This window comes from Phyllobates terribilis, unplaced genomic scaffold (genome assembly GCF_046119375.1).
Source record: "Phyllobates terribilis strain yellow unplaced genomic scaffold, ASM4611937v1 Scaffold_40__1_contigs__length_11209783, whole genome shotgun sequence".
NCBI lineage: Eukaryota > Metazoa > Chordata > Amphibia > Anura > Dendrobatidae > Phyllobates > Phyllobates terribilis.
Window position 1 is genome coordinate 5,810,502 of NW_027362800.1, and position 12,220 is coordinate 5,822,721.

Genomic DNA, 12,220 nt, shown 5'->3' on the forward strand with positions numbered 1-12,220 from the left:
GAGGGTTGCTGATTAATTACCTCTCCTGCTGCTGCTGCTGCTGGCTGTCCAGCAGCAGACTGAAGGTGGCTGCTGCTGTGCGCAGGTATATAAAGGCTCAGAGCCTATTATGACACGCGCAGCCAGCGTTCCATTGCCACATTCCGTCTACTGCAGGCGGGATACCTGGATGGCTGAATGTCACTGAGAAGCTCACAGAGACCGCCATAAGCAACAGTTTAAAAGAATGCCACAGACTAATCAACCAAACTTTTTGGGTTGGTTTCTCTTTTATAGTCTGCAGGGATTAAATGAAAGAAGTCAGTGTTCCAGCAGAGGGAGACAACGTTTCAGAAAAGGCATTGTAGCAAACCAAAAAAGAAATTTTAAGCGCAGCAGAGTAACCAGCTCACATACCTGTTAGCTCAGGTGAGTTTAAAAGGCTGCTGTTGATAACAAGGGCATTTGCTAAATAGATGGTGTGTGTGCAACAATATACTGAAAGGTCAATTATATTGTGCAGCTTATCTCACCACCTGTAGTTATTTAGGTGAAAGCTCCAAAATGCTTGCCTAATATGTCTGTTTATGCAAAAGGAAGTATAGAGGGAGAGCTAGATAGATAGCATTGCATTACATTACATTACATGGCAATGCAATGCACAGTTGCTGAAGTTGAACCAAAATGAGCTTGTCATCTGGCTTCTGCAACTTTTAACATGAAAAATCCAATGAGGAGAAGAAAAGCAAAGCCAAAGAGTCCATCCCAAAATCCGACAAACAAGCAAAATGAACAAAAAGCATTGAATTCAATTCTTTCTGATTTTAGAAACTGCATTAAAGAAGGGGTGCACCGGTCCTGGAGATACTGCAATACCAGGTCAATGCGTGGAGTGGACAGAGCAAGCTCTTTTTCCATCTCCCTGTTCTAAAAATCCATTTAATATATGGTCCCCAGATAGGGGACGTATCAGATATTAAACTGATAAGAACAGATACTACACTTGATCTTAGCCAAAAGGCCGAGAAGCGATAACCAGAATTGGTTTCCGACTACGGTGCCACCCAAGGATTCTGAAAAGTCCATTTGTGGAGATGGCCACCTGGACTCCCGTTAAGAAGACATGCTGTCAACCTCTAGATCCCTCACATGCCTGCACTTTTCGGCTTGCTGCTGCTGCAATCCACGCGTTTTAGATCTGCATAACTCCACCTCTTTTAGCACAGTACCCTCAACCCCCGGCTGTTCCCACCCGCCTCAACACCGTTGGAAGGGAGGAGAACCAATTAAGGCGGGGGGGGGGTGGAACGAGCAGCTGTCTACCCTTAGCAGGAGGGTTGCTGATTAATTACCTCTCCTGCTGCTGCTGCTGCTGGCTGTCCAGCAGCAGACTGAAGGTGGCTGCTGCTGTGCGCAGGTATATAAAGGCTCAGAGCCTATTATGACACGCGCAGCCAGCGTTCCATTGCCACATTCCGTCTACTGCAGGCGGGATACCTGGATGGCTGAATGTCACTGAGAAGCTCACAGAGACCGCCATAAGCAACAGTTTAAAAGAATGCCACAGACTAATCAACCAAACTTTTTGGGTTGGTTTCTCTTTTATAGTCTGCAGGCATTAAATGAAAGAAGTCAGTGTTCCAGCAGAGGGAGACAACGTTTCAGAAAAGGCATTGTAGCAAACCAAAAAAGAAATTTTAAGCGCAGCAGAGTAACCAGCTCACATACCTGTTAGCTCAGGTGAGTTTAAAAGGCTGCTGTTGATAACAAGGGCATTTGCTAAATAGATGGTGTGTGTGCAACAATATACTGAAAGGTCAATTATATTGTGCAGCTTATCTCACCACCTGTAGTTATTTAGGTGAAAGCTCCAAAATGCTTGCCTAATATGTCTGTTTATCCAAAAGGAAGTATAGAGGGAGAGCTAGATAGATAGCATTGCATTACATTACATGGCAATGCAATGCACAGTTGCTGAAGTTGAACCAAAATGAGCTTGTCATCTGGCTTCTGCAACTTTTAACATGAAAAATCCAATGAGGAGAAGAAAAGCAAAGCCAAAGAGTCCATCCCAAAATCCGACAAACAAGCAAAATGAACAAAAAGCATTGAATTCAATTCTTTCTGATTTAGAAACTGCATTAAAGAAGGGGTGCACCGGTCCTGGAGATACTGCAATACCAGGTCAATGCGTGGAGTGGACAGAGCAAGCTCTTTTTCCATCTCCCTGTTCTAAAAATCCATTTAATATATGGTCCCCAGATAGGGGACGTATCAGATATTAAACTGATAAGAACAGATACTAAACTTGATCTTAGCCAAAAGGCCGAGAAGCGATAACCAGAATTGGTTTCCGACTACGGTGCCACCCAAGGATTCTGAAAAGTCCATTTGTGGAGATGGCCACCTGGACTCCCGTTAAGAAGACATGCTGTCAACCTCTAGATCCCTCACATGCCTGCACTTTTCGGCTTGCTGCTGCTGCAATCCACGCGTTTTAGATCTGCATAACTCCACCTCTTTTAGCACAGTACCCTCAACCCCCGGCTATTCCCACCCGCCTCAACACCGTTGGAAGGGAGGAGAACCAATTAAGGCGGGGGGGGGGTGGAACAAGCAGCTGTCTACCCTTAGCAGGAGGGTTGCTGATTAATTACCTCTCCTGCTGCTGCTGCTGCTGGCTGTCCAGCAGCAGACTGAAGGTGGCTGCTGCTGTGCGCAGGTATATAAAGGCTCAGAGCCTATTATGACACGCGCAGCCAGCGTTCCATTGCCACATTCCGTCTACTGCAGGCGGGATACCTGGATGGCTGAATGTCACTGAGAAGCTCACAGAGACCGCCATAAGCAACAGTTTAAAAGAATGCCACAGACTAATCAACCAAACTTTTTGGGTTGGTTTCTCTTTTATAGTCTGCAGGCATTAAATGAAAGAAGTCAGTGTTCCAGCAGAGGGAGACAACGTTTCAGAAAAGGCATTGTAGCAAACCAAAAAAGAAATTTTAAGCGCAGCAGAGTAACCAGCTCACATACCTGTTAGCTCAGGTGAGTTTAAAAGGCTGCTGTTGATAACAAGGGCATTTGCTAAATAGATGGTGTGTGTGCAACAATATACTGAAAGGTCAATTATATTGTGCAGCTTATCTCACCACCTGTAGTTATTTAGGTGAAAGCTCCAAAATGCTTGCCTAATATGTCTGTTTATCCAAAAGGAAGTATAGAGGGAGAGCTAGATAGATAGCATTGCATTACATTACATGGCAATGCAATGCACAGTTGCTGAAGTTGAACCAAAATGAGCTTGTCATCTGGCTTCTGCAACTTTTAACATGAAAAATCCAATGAGGAGAAGAAAAGCAAAGCCAAAGAGTCCATCCCAAAATCCGACAAACAAGCAAAATGAACAAAAAGCATTGAATTCAATTCTTTCTGATTTAGAAACTGCATTAAAGAAGGGGTGCACCGGTCCTGGAGATACTGCAATACCAGGTCAATGCGTGGAGTGGACAGAGCAAGCTCTTTTTCCATCTCCCTGTTCTAAAAATCCATTTAATATATGGTCCCCAGATAGGGGACGTATCAGATATTAAACTGATTAGAACAGATACTACACTTGGTCTTAGCCAAAAGGCCGAGAAGCGATAACCAGAATTGGTTTCCGACTACGGTGCCACCCAAGGATTCTGAAAAGTCCATTTGTGGAGATGGCCACCTGGACTCCCGTTAAGAAGACATGCTGTCAACCTCTAGATCCCTCACATGCCTGCACTTTTCGGCTTGCTGCTGCTGCAATCCACGCGTTTTAGATCTGCATAACTCCACCTCTTTTAGCACAGTACCCTCAACCCCCGGCTGTTCCCACCCGCCTCAACACCGTTGGAAGGGAGGAGAACCAATTAAGGCGGGGGGGGGGTGGAACGAGCAGCTGTCTACCCTTAGCAGGAGGGTTGCTGATTAATTACCTCTCCTGCTGCTGCTGCTGCTGGCTGTCCAGCAGCAGACTGAAGGTGGCTGCTGCTGTGCGCAGGTATATAAAGGCTCAGAGCCTATTATGACACGCACAGCCAGCGTTCCATTGCCACATTCCGTCTACTGCAGGCGGGATACCTGGATGGCTGAAAGTCACTGAGAAGCTCACAGAGACCGCCATAAGCAACAGTTTAAAAGAATGCCACAGACTAATCAACCAAACTTTTTGGGTTGGTTTCTCTTTTATAGTCTGCAGGCATTAAATGAAAGAAGTCAGTGTTCCAGCAGAGGGAGACAACGTTTCAGAAAAGGCATTGTAGCAAACCAAAAAAGAAATTTTAAGCGCAGCAGAGTAACCAGCTCACATACCTGTTAGCTCAGGTGAGTTTAAAAGGCTGCTGTTGATAACAAGGGCATTTGCTAAATAGATGGTGTGTGTGCAACAATATACTGAAAGGTCAATTATATTGTGCAGCTTATCTCACCACCTGTAGTTATTTAGGTGAAAGCTCCAAAATGCTTCCCTAATATGTCTGTTTATCCAAAAGGAAGTATAGAGGGAGAGCTAGATAGATAGCATTGCATTACATTACATGGCAATGCAATGCACAGTTGCTGAAGTTGAACCAAAATGAGCTTGTCATCTGGCTTCTGCAACTTTTAACATGAAAAATCCAATGAGGAGAAGAAAAGCAAAGCCAAAGAGTCCATCCCAAAATCCGACAAACAAGCAAAATGAACAAAAAGCATTGAATTCAATTCTTTCTGATTTAGAAACTGCATTAAAGAAGGGGTGCACCGGTCCTGGAGATACTGCAATACCAGGTCAATGCGTGGAGTGGACAGAGCAAGCTCTTTTTCCATCTCCCTGTTCTAAAAATCCATTTAATATATGGTCCCCAGATAGGGGACGTATCAGATATTAAACTGATAAGAACAGATACTAAACTTGATCTTAGCCAAAAGGCCGAGAAGCGATAACCAGAATTGGTTTCCGACTACGGTGCCACCCAAGGATTCTGAAAAGTCCATTTGTGGAGATGGCCACCTGGACTCCCGTTAAGAAGACATGCTGTCAACCTCTAGATCCCTCACATGCCTGCACTTTTCGGCTTGCTGCTGCTGCAATCCACGCGTTTTAGATCTGCATAACTCCACCTCTTTTAGCACAGTACCCTCAACCCCCGGCTATTCCCACCCGCCTCAACACCGTTGGAAGGGAGGAGAACCAATTAAGGCGGGGGGGGGGGTGGAACGAGCAGCTGTCTACCCTTAGCAGGAGGGTTGCTGATTAATTACCTCTCCTGCTGCTGCTGCTGCTGGCTGTCCAGCAGCAGACTGAAGGTGGCTGCTGCTGTGCGCAGGTATATAAAGGCTCAGAGCCTATTATGACACGCGCAGCCAGCGTTCCATTGCCACATTCCGTCTACTGCAGGCGGGATACCTGGATGGCTGAATGTCACTGAGAAGCTCACAGAGACCGCCATAAGCAACAGTTTAAAAGAATGCCACAGACTAATCAACCAAACTTTTTGGGTTGGTTTCTCTTTTATAGTCTGCAGGCATTAAATGAAAGAAGTCAGTGTTCCAGCAGAGGGAGACAACGTTTCAGAAAAGGCATTGTAGCAAACCAAAAAAGAAATTTTAAGCGCAGCAGAGTAACCAGCTCACATACCTGTTAGCTCAGGTGAGTTTAAAAGGCTGCTGTTGATAACAAGGGCATTTGCTAAATAGATGGTGTGTGTGCAACAATATACTGAAAGGTCAATTATATTGTGCAGCTTATCTCACCACCTGTAGTTATTTAGGTGAAAGCTCCAAAATGCTTGCCTAATATGTCTGTTTATCCAAAAGGAAGTATAGAGGGAGAGCTAGATAGATAGCATTGCATTACATTACATGGCAATGCAATGCACAGTTGCTGAAGTTGAACCAAAATGAGCTTGTCATCTGGCTTCTGCAACTTTTAACATGAAAAATCCAATGAGGAGAAGAAAAGCAAAGCCAAAGAGTCCATCCCAAAATCCGACAAACAAGCAAAATGAACAAAAAGCATTGAATTCAATTCTTTCTGATTTAGAAACTGCATTAAAGAAGGGGTGCACCGGTCCTGGAGATACTGCAATACCAGGTCAATGCGTGGAGTGGACAGAGCAAGCTCTTTTTCCATCTCCCTGTTCTAAAAATCCATTTAATATATGGTCCCCAGATAGGGGACGTATCAGATATTAAACTGATAAGAACAGATACTACACTTGATCTTAGCCAAAAGGCCGAGAAGTGATAACCAGAATTGGTTTCCGACTACGGTGCCACCCAAGGATTCTGAAAAGTCCATTTGTGGAGATGGCCACCTGGACTCCCGTTAAGAAGACATGCTGTCAACCTCTAGATCCCTCACATGCCTGCACTTTTCGGCTTGCTGCTGCTGCAATCCACGCGTTTTAGATCTGTATAACTCCACCTCTTTTAGCACAGTACCCTCAACCCCCGGCTGTTCCCACCCGCCTCAACATCGTTGGAAGGGAGGAGAACCAATTAAGGCGGGGGGGGGTGGTGGAACGAGCAGCTGTCTACCCTTAGCAGGAGGGTTGCTGATTAATTACCTCTCCTGCTGCTGCTGCTGCTGGCTGTCCAGCAGCAGACTGAAGGTGGCTGCTGCTGTGCGCAGGTATATAAAGGCTCAGAGCCTATTATGACACGCGCAGCCAGCGTTCCATTGCCACATTCCGTCTACTGCAGGCGGGATACCTGGATGGCTGAATGTCACTGAGAAGCTCACAGAGACCGCCATAAGCAACAGTTTAAAAGAATGCCACAGACTAATCAACCAAACTTTTTGGGTTGGTTTCTCTTTTATAGTCTGCAGGCATTAAATGAAAGAAGTCAGTGTTCCAGCAGAGGGAGACAACGTTTCAGAAAAGGCATTGTAGCAAACCAAAAAAGAAATTTTAAGCGCAGCAGAGTAACCAGCTCACATACCTGTTAGCTCAGGTGAGTTTAAAAGGCTGCTGTTGATAACAAGGGCATTTGCTAAATAGATGGTGTGTGTGCAACAATATACTGAAAGGTCAATTATATTGTGCAGCTTATCTCACCACCTGTAGTTATTTAGGTGAAAGCTCCAAAATGCTTGCCTAATATGTCTGTTTATCCAAAAGGAAGTATAGAGGGAGAGCTAGATAGATAGCATTGCATTACATTACATTACATGGCAATGCAATGCACAGTTGCTGAAGTTGAACCAAAATGAGCTTGTCATCTGGCTTCTGCAACTTTTAACATGAAAAATCCAATGAGGAGAAGAAAAGCAAAGCCAAAGAGTCCATCCCAAAATCCGACAAACAAGCAAAATGAACAAAAAGCATTGAATTCAATTCTTTCTGATTTTAGAAACTGCATTAAAGAAGGGGTGCACCGGTCCTGGAGATACTGCAATACCAGGTCAATGCGTGGAGTGGACAGAGCAAGCTCTTTTTCCATCTCCCTGTTCTAAAAATCCATTTAATATATGGTCCCCAGATAGGGGACGTATCAGATATTAAACTGATAAGAACAGATACTACACTTGATCTTAGCCAAAAGGCCGAGAAGCGATAACCAGAATTGGTTTCCGACTACGGTGCCACCCAAGGATTCTGAAAAGTCCATTTGTGGAGATGGCCACCTGGACTCCCGTTAAGAAGACATGCTGTCAACCTCTAGATCCCTCACATGCCTGCACTTTTCGGCTTGCTGCTGCTGCAATCCACGCGTTTTAGATCTGCATAACTCCACCTCTTTTAGCACAGTACCCTCAACCCCCGGCTGTTCCCACCCGCCTCAACACCGTTGGAAGGGAGGAGAACCAATTAAGGCGGGGGGGGGGTGGAACGAGCAGCTGTCTACCCTTAGCAGGAGGGTTGCTGATTAATTACCTCTCCTGCTGCTGCTGCTGCTGGCTGTCCAGCAGCAGACTGAAGGTGGCTGCTGCTGTGCGCAGGTATATAAAGGCTCAGAGCCTATTATGACACGCGCAGCCAGCGTTCCATTGCCACATTCCGTCTACTGCAGGCGGGATACCTGGATGGCTGAATGTCACTGAGAAGCTCACAGAGACCGCCATAAGCAACAGTTTAAAAGAATGCCACAGACTAATCAACCAAACTTTTTGGGTTGGTTTCTCTTTTATAGTCTGCAGGCATTAAATGAAAGAAGTCAGTGTTCCAGCAGAGGGAGACAACGTTTCAGAAAAGGCATTGTAGCAAACCAAAAAAGAAATTTTAAGCGCAGCAGAGTAACCAGCTCACATACCTGTTAGCTCAGGTGAGTTTAAAAGGCTGCTGTTGATAACAAGGGCATTTGCTAAATAGATGGTGTGTGTGCAACAATATACTGAAAGGTCAATTATATTGTGCAGCTTATCTCACCACCTGTAGTTATTTAGGTGAAAGCTCCAAAATGCTTGCCTAATATGTCTGTTTATCCAAAAGGAAGTATAGAGGGAGAGCTAGATAGATAGCATTGCATTACATTACATTACATGGCAATGCAATGCACAGTTGCTGAAGTTGAACCAAAATGAGCTTGTCATCTGGCTTCTGCAACTTTTAACATGAAAAATCCAATGAGGAGAAGAAAAGCAAAGCCAAAGAGTCCATCCCAAAATCCGACAAACAAGCAAAATGAACAAAAAGCATTGAATTCAATTCTTTCTGATTTTAGAAACTGCATTAAAGAAGGGGTGCACCGGTCCTGGAGATACTGCAATACCAGGTCAATGCGTGGAGTGGACAGAGCAAGCTCTTTTTCCATCTCCCTGTTCTAAAAATCCATTTAATATATGGTCCCCAGATAGGGGACGTATCAGATATTAAACTGATAAGAACAGATACTACACTTGATCTTAGCCAAAAGGCCGAGAAGCGATAACCAGAATTGGTTTCCGACTACGGTGCCACCCAAGGATTCTGAAAAGTCCATTTGTGGAGATGGCCACCTGGACTCCCGTTAAGAAGACATGCTGTCAACCTCTAGATCCCTCACATGCCTGCACTTTTCGGCTTGCTGCTGCTGCAATCCACGCGTTTTAGATCTGCATAACTCCACCTCTTTTAGCACAGTACCCTCAACCCCCGGCTGTTCCCACCCGCCTCAACACCGTTGGAAGGGAGGAGAACCAATTAAGGCGGGGGGGGGGTGGAACGAGCAGCTGTCTACCCTTAGCAGGAGGGTTGCTGATTAATTACCTCTCCTGCTGCTGCTGCTGCTGGCTGTCCAGCAGCAGACTGAAGGTGGCTGCTGCTGTGCGCAGGTATATAAAGGCTCAGAGCCTATTATGACACGCGCAGCCAGCGTTCCATTGCCACATTCCGTCTACTGCAGGCGGGATACCTGGATGGCTGAATGTCACTGAGAAGCTCACAGAGACCGCCATAAGCAACAGTTTAAAAGAATGCCACAGACTAATCAACCAAACTTTTTGGGTTGGTTTCTCTTTTATAGTCTGCAGGCATTAAATGAAAGAAGTCAGTGTTCCAGCAGAGGGAGACAACGTTTCAGAAAAGGCATTGTAGCAAACCAAAAAAGAAATTTTAAGCGCAGCAGAGTAACCAGCTCACATACCTGTTAGCTCAGGTGAGTTTAAAAGGCTGCTGTTGATAACAAGGGCATTTGCTAAATAGATGGTGTGTGTGCAACAATATACTGAAAGGTCAATTATATTGTGCAGCTTATCTCACCACCTGTAGTTATTTAGGTGAAAGCTCCAAAATGCTTGCCTAATATGTCTGTTTATCCAAAAGGAAGTATAGAGGGAGAGCTAGATAGATAGCATTGCATTACATTACATTACATGGCAATGCAATGCACAGTTGCTGAAGTTGAACCAAAATGAGCTTGTCATCTGGCTTCTGCAACTTTTAACATGAAAAATCCAATGAGGAGAAGAAAAGCAAAGCCAAAGAGTCCATCCCAAAATCCGACAAACAAGCAAAATGAACAAAAAGCATTGAATTCAATTCTTTCTGATTTTAGAAACTGCATTAAAGAAGGGGTGCACCGGTCCTGGAGATACTGCAATACCAGGTCAATGCGTGGAGTGGACAGAGCAAGCTCTTTTTCCATCTCCCTGTTCTAAAAATCCATTTAATATATGGTCCCCAGATAGGGGACGTATCAGATATTAAACTGATAAGAACAGATACTACACTTGATCTTAGCCAAAAGGCCGAGAAGCGATAACCAGAATTGGTTTCCGACTACGGTGCCACCCAAGGATTCTGAAAAGTCCATTTGTGGAGATGGCCACCTGGACTCCCGTTAAGAAGACATGCTGTCAACCTCTAGATCCCTCACATGCCTGCACTTTTCGGCTTGCTGCTGCTGCAATCCACGCGTTTTAGATCTGCATAACTCCACCTCTTTTAGCACAGTACCCTCAACCCCCGGCTGTTCCCACCCACCTCAACACCGTTGGAAGGGAGGAGAACCAATTAAGGCGGGGGGGGGGTGGAACGAGCAGCTGTCTACCCTTAGCAGGAGGGTTGCTGATTAATTACCTCTCCTGCTGCTGCTGCTGCTGGCTGTCCAGCAGCAGACTGAAGGTGGCTGCTGCTGTGCGCAGGTATATAAAGGCTCAGAGCCTATTATGACACGCGCAGCCAGCGTTCCATTGCCACATTCCGTCTACTGCAGGTGGGATACCTGGATGGCTGAATGTCACTGAGAAGCTCACAGAGACCGCCATAAGCAACAGTTTAAAAGAATGCCACAGACTAATCAACCAAACTTTTTGGGTTGGTTTCTCTTTTATAGTCTGCAGGCATTAAATGAAAGAAGTCAGTGTTCCAGCAGAGGGAGACAACGTTTCAGAAAAGGCATTGTAGCAAACCAAAAAAGAAATTTTAAGCGCAGCAGAGTAACCAGCTCACATACCTGTTAGCTCAGGTGAGTTTAAAAGGCTGCTGTTGATAACAAGGGCATTTGCTAAATAGATGGTGTGTGTGCAACAATATACTGAAAGGTCAATTATATTGTGCAGCTTATCTCACCACCTGTAGTTATTTAGGTGAAAGCTCCAAAATGCTTGCCTAATATGTCTGTTTATCCAAAAGGAAGTATAGAGGGAGAGCTAGATAGATAGCATTGCATTACATTACATTACATGGCAATGCAATGCACAGTTGCTGAAGTTGAACCAAAATGAGCTTGTCATCTGGCTTCTGCAACTTTTAACATGAAAAATCCAATGAGGAGAAGAAAAGCAAAGCCAAAGAGTCCATCCCAAAATCCGACAAACAAGCAAAATGAACAAAAAGCATTGAATTCAATTCTTTCTGATTTTAGAAACTGCATTAAAGAAGGGGTGCACCGGTCCTGGAGATACTGCAATACCAGGTCAATGCGTGGAGTGGACAGAGCAAGCTCTTTTTCCATCTCCCTGTTCTAAAAATCCATTTAATATATGGTCCCCAGATAGGGGACGTATCAGATATTAAACTGATAAGAACAGATACTACACTTGATCTTAGCCAAAAGGCCGAGAAGCGATAACCAGAATTGGTTTCCGACTACGGTGCCACCCAAGGATTCTGAAAAGTCCATTTGTGGAGATGGCCACCTGGACTCCCGTTAAGAAGACATGCTGTCAACCTCTAGATCCCTCACATGCCTGCACTTTTCGGCTTGCTGCTGCTGCAATCCACGCGTTTTAGATCTGCATAACTCCACCTCTTTTAGCACAGTACCCTCAACCCCCGGCTGTTCCCACCCGCCTCAACACCGTTGGAAGGGAGGAGAACCAATTAAGGCGGGGGGGGGGTGGAACGAGCAGCTGTCTACCCTTAGCAGGAGGGTTGCTGATTAATTACCTCTCCTGCTGCTGCTGCTGGCTGTCCAGCAGCAGACTGAAGGTGGCTGCTGCTGTGCGCAGGTATATAAAGGCTCAGAGCCTATTATGACACGCGCAGCCAGCGTTCCATTGCCACATTCCGTCTACTGCAGGCGGGATACCTGGATGGCTGAATGTCACTGAGAAGCTCACAGAGACCGCCATAAGCAACAGTTTAAAAGAATGCCACAGACTAATCAACCAAACTTTTTGGGTTGGTTTCTCTTTTATAGTCTGCAGGCATTAAATGAAAGAAGTCAGTGTTCCAGCAGAGGGAGACAACGTTTCAGAAAAGGCATTGTAGCAAACCAAAAAAGAAATTTTAAGCGCAGCAGAGTAACCAGCTCACATACCTGTTAGCTCAGGTGAGTTTAAAAGGCTGCTGTTGATAACAAGGGCATT

General features: G+C 45.2%; 9 non-coding genes across 9 annotated transcripts; all 9 read right to left on the minus strand.

Annotated features, from left to right (window-relative positions):
• Window positions 1-821: 821 nt before the first annotated feature.
• Window positions 822-1,012, minus strand: LOC141188186 (U2 spliceosomal RNA). Its single transcript, XR_012262303.1, has one exon. It is a non-coding gene; the product is annotated as a U2 spliceosomal RNA (small nuclear RNA).
• A 1,114-nt stretch (window positions 1,013-2,126) lies between these two features.
• LOC141184734 (U2 spliceosomal RNA) lies at window positions 2,127-2,317 on the minus strand. The gene has a single exon (XR_012259461.1). It is a non-coding gene; the product is annotated as a U2 spliceosomal RNA (small nuclear RNA).
• Window positions 2,318-3,431: 1,114 nt separating this feature from the next.
• LOC141185566 (U2 spliceosomal RNA) lies at window positions 3,432-3,622 on the minus strand. The gene has a single exon (XR_012260217.1). It is a non-coding gene; the product is annotated as a U2 spliceosomal RNA (small nuclear RNA).
• A 1,114-nt stretch (window positions 3,623-4,736) lies between these two features.
• On the minus strand, window positions 4,737-4,927 carry LOC141184735 (U2 spliceosomal RNA). Its single transcript, XR_012259462.1, has one exon. It is a non-coding gene; the product is annotated as a U2 spliceosomal RNA (small nuclear RNA).
• Window positions 4,928-6,042: 1,115 nt separating this feature from the next.
• On the minus strand, window positions 6,043-6,233 carry LOC141191348 (U2 spliceosomal RNA). The gene has a single exon (XR_012265345.1). It is a non-coding gene; the product is annotated as a U2 spliceosomal RNA (small nuclear RNA).
• Window positions 6,234-7,355: 1,122 nt separating this feature from the next.
• LOC141188187 (U2 spliceosomal RNA) lies at window positions 7,356-7,546 on the minus strand. Its single transcript, XR_012262304.1, has one exon. It is a non-coding gene; the product is annotated as a U2 spliceosomal RNA (small nuclear RNA).
• Window positions 7,547-8,666: 1,120 nt separating this feature from the next.
• On the minus strand, window positions 8,667-8,857 carry LOC141188188 (U2 spliceosomal RNA). Its single transcript, XR_012262305.1, has one exon. It is a non-coding gene; the product is annotated as a U2 spliceosomal RNA (small nuclear RNA).
• Window positions 8,858-9,977: 1,120 nt separating this feature from the next.
• Window positions 9,978-10,168, minus strand: LOC141188189 (U2 spliceosomal RNA). Its single transcript, XR_012262306.1, has one exon. It is a non-coding gene; the product is annotated as a U2 spliceosomal RNA (small nuclear RNA).
• A 1,120-nt stretch (window positions 10,169-11,288) lies between these two features.
• Window positions 11,289-11,479, minus strand: LOC141188190 (U2 spliceosomal RNA). The gene has a single exon (XR_012262307.1). It is a non-coding gene; the product is annotated as a U2 spliceosomal RNA (small nuclear RNA).
• Window positions 11,480-12,220: the final 741 nt, after the last annotated feature.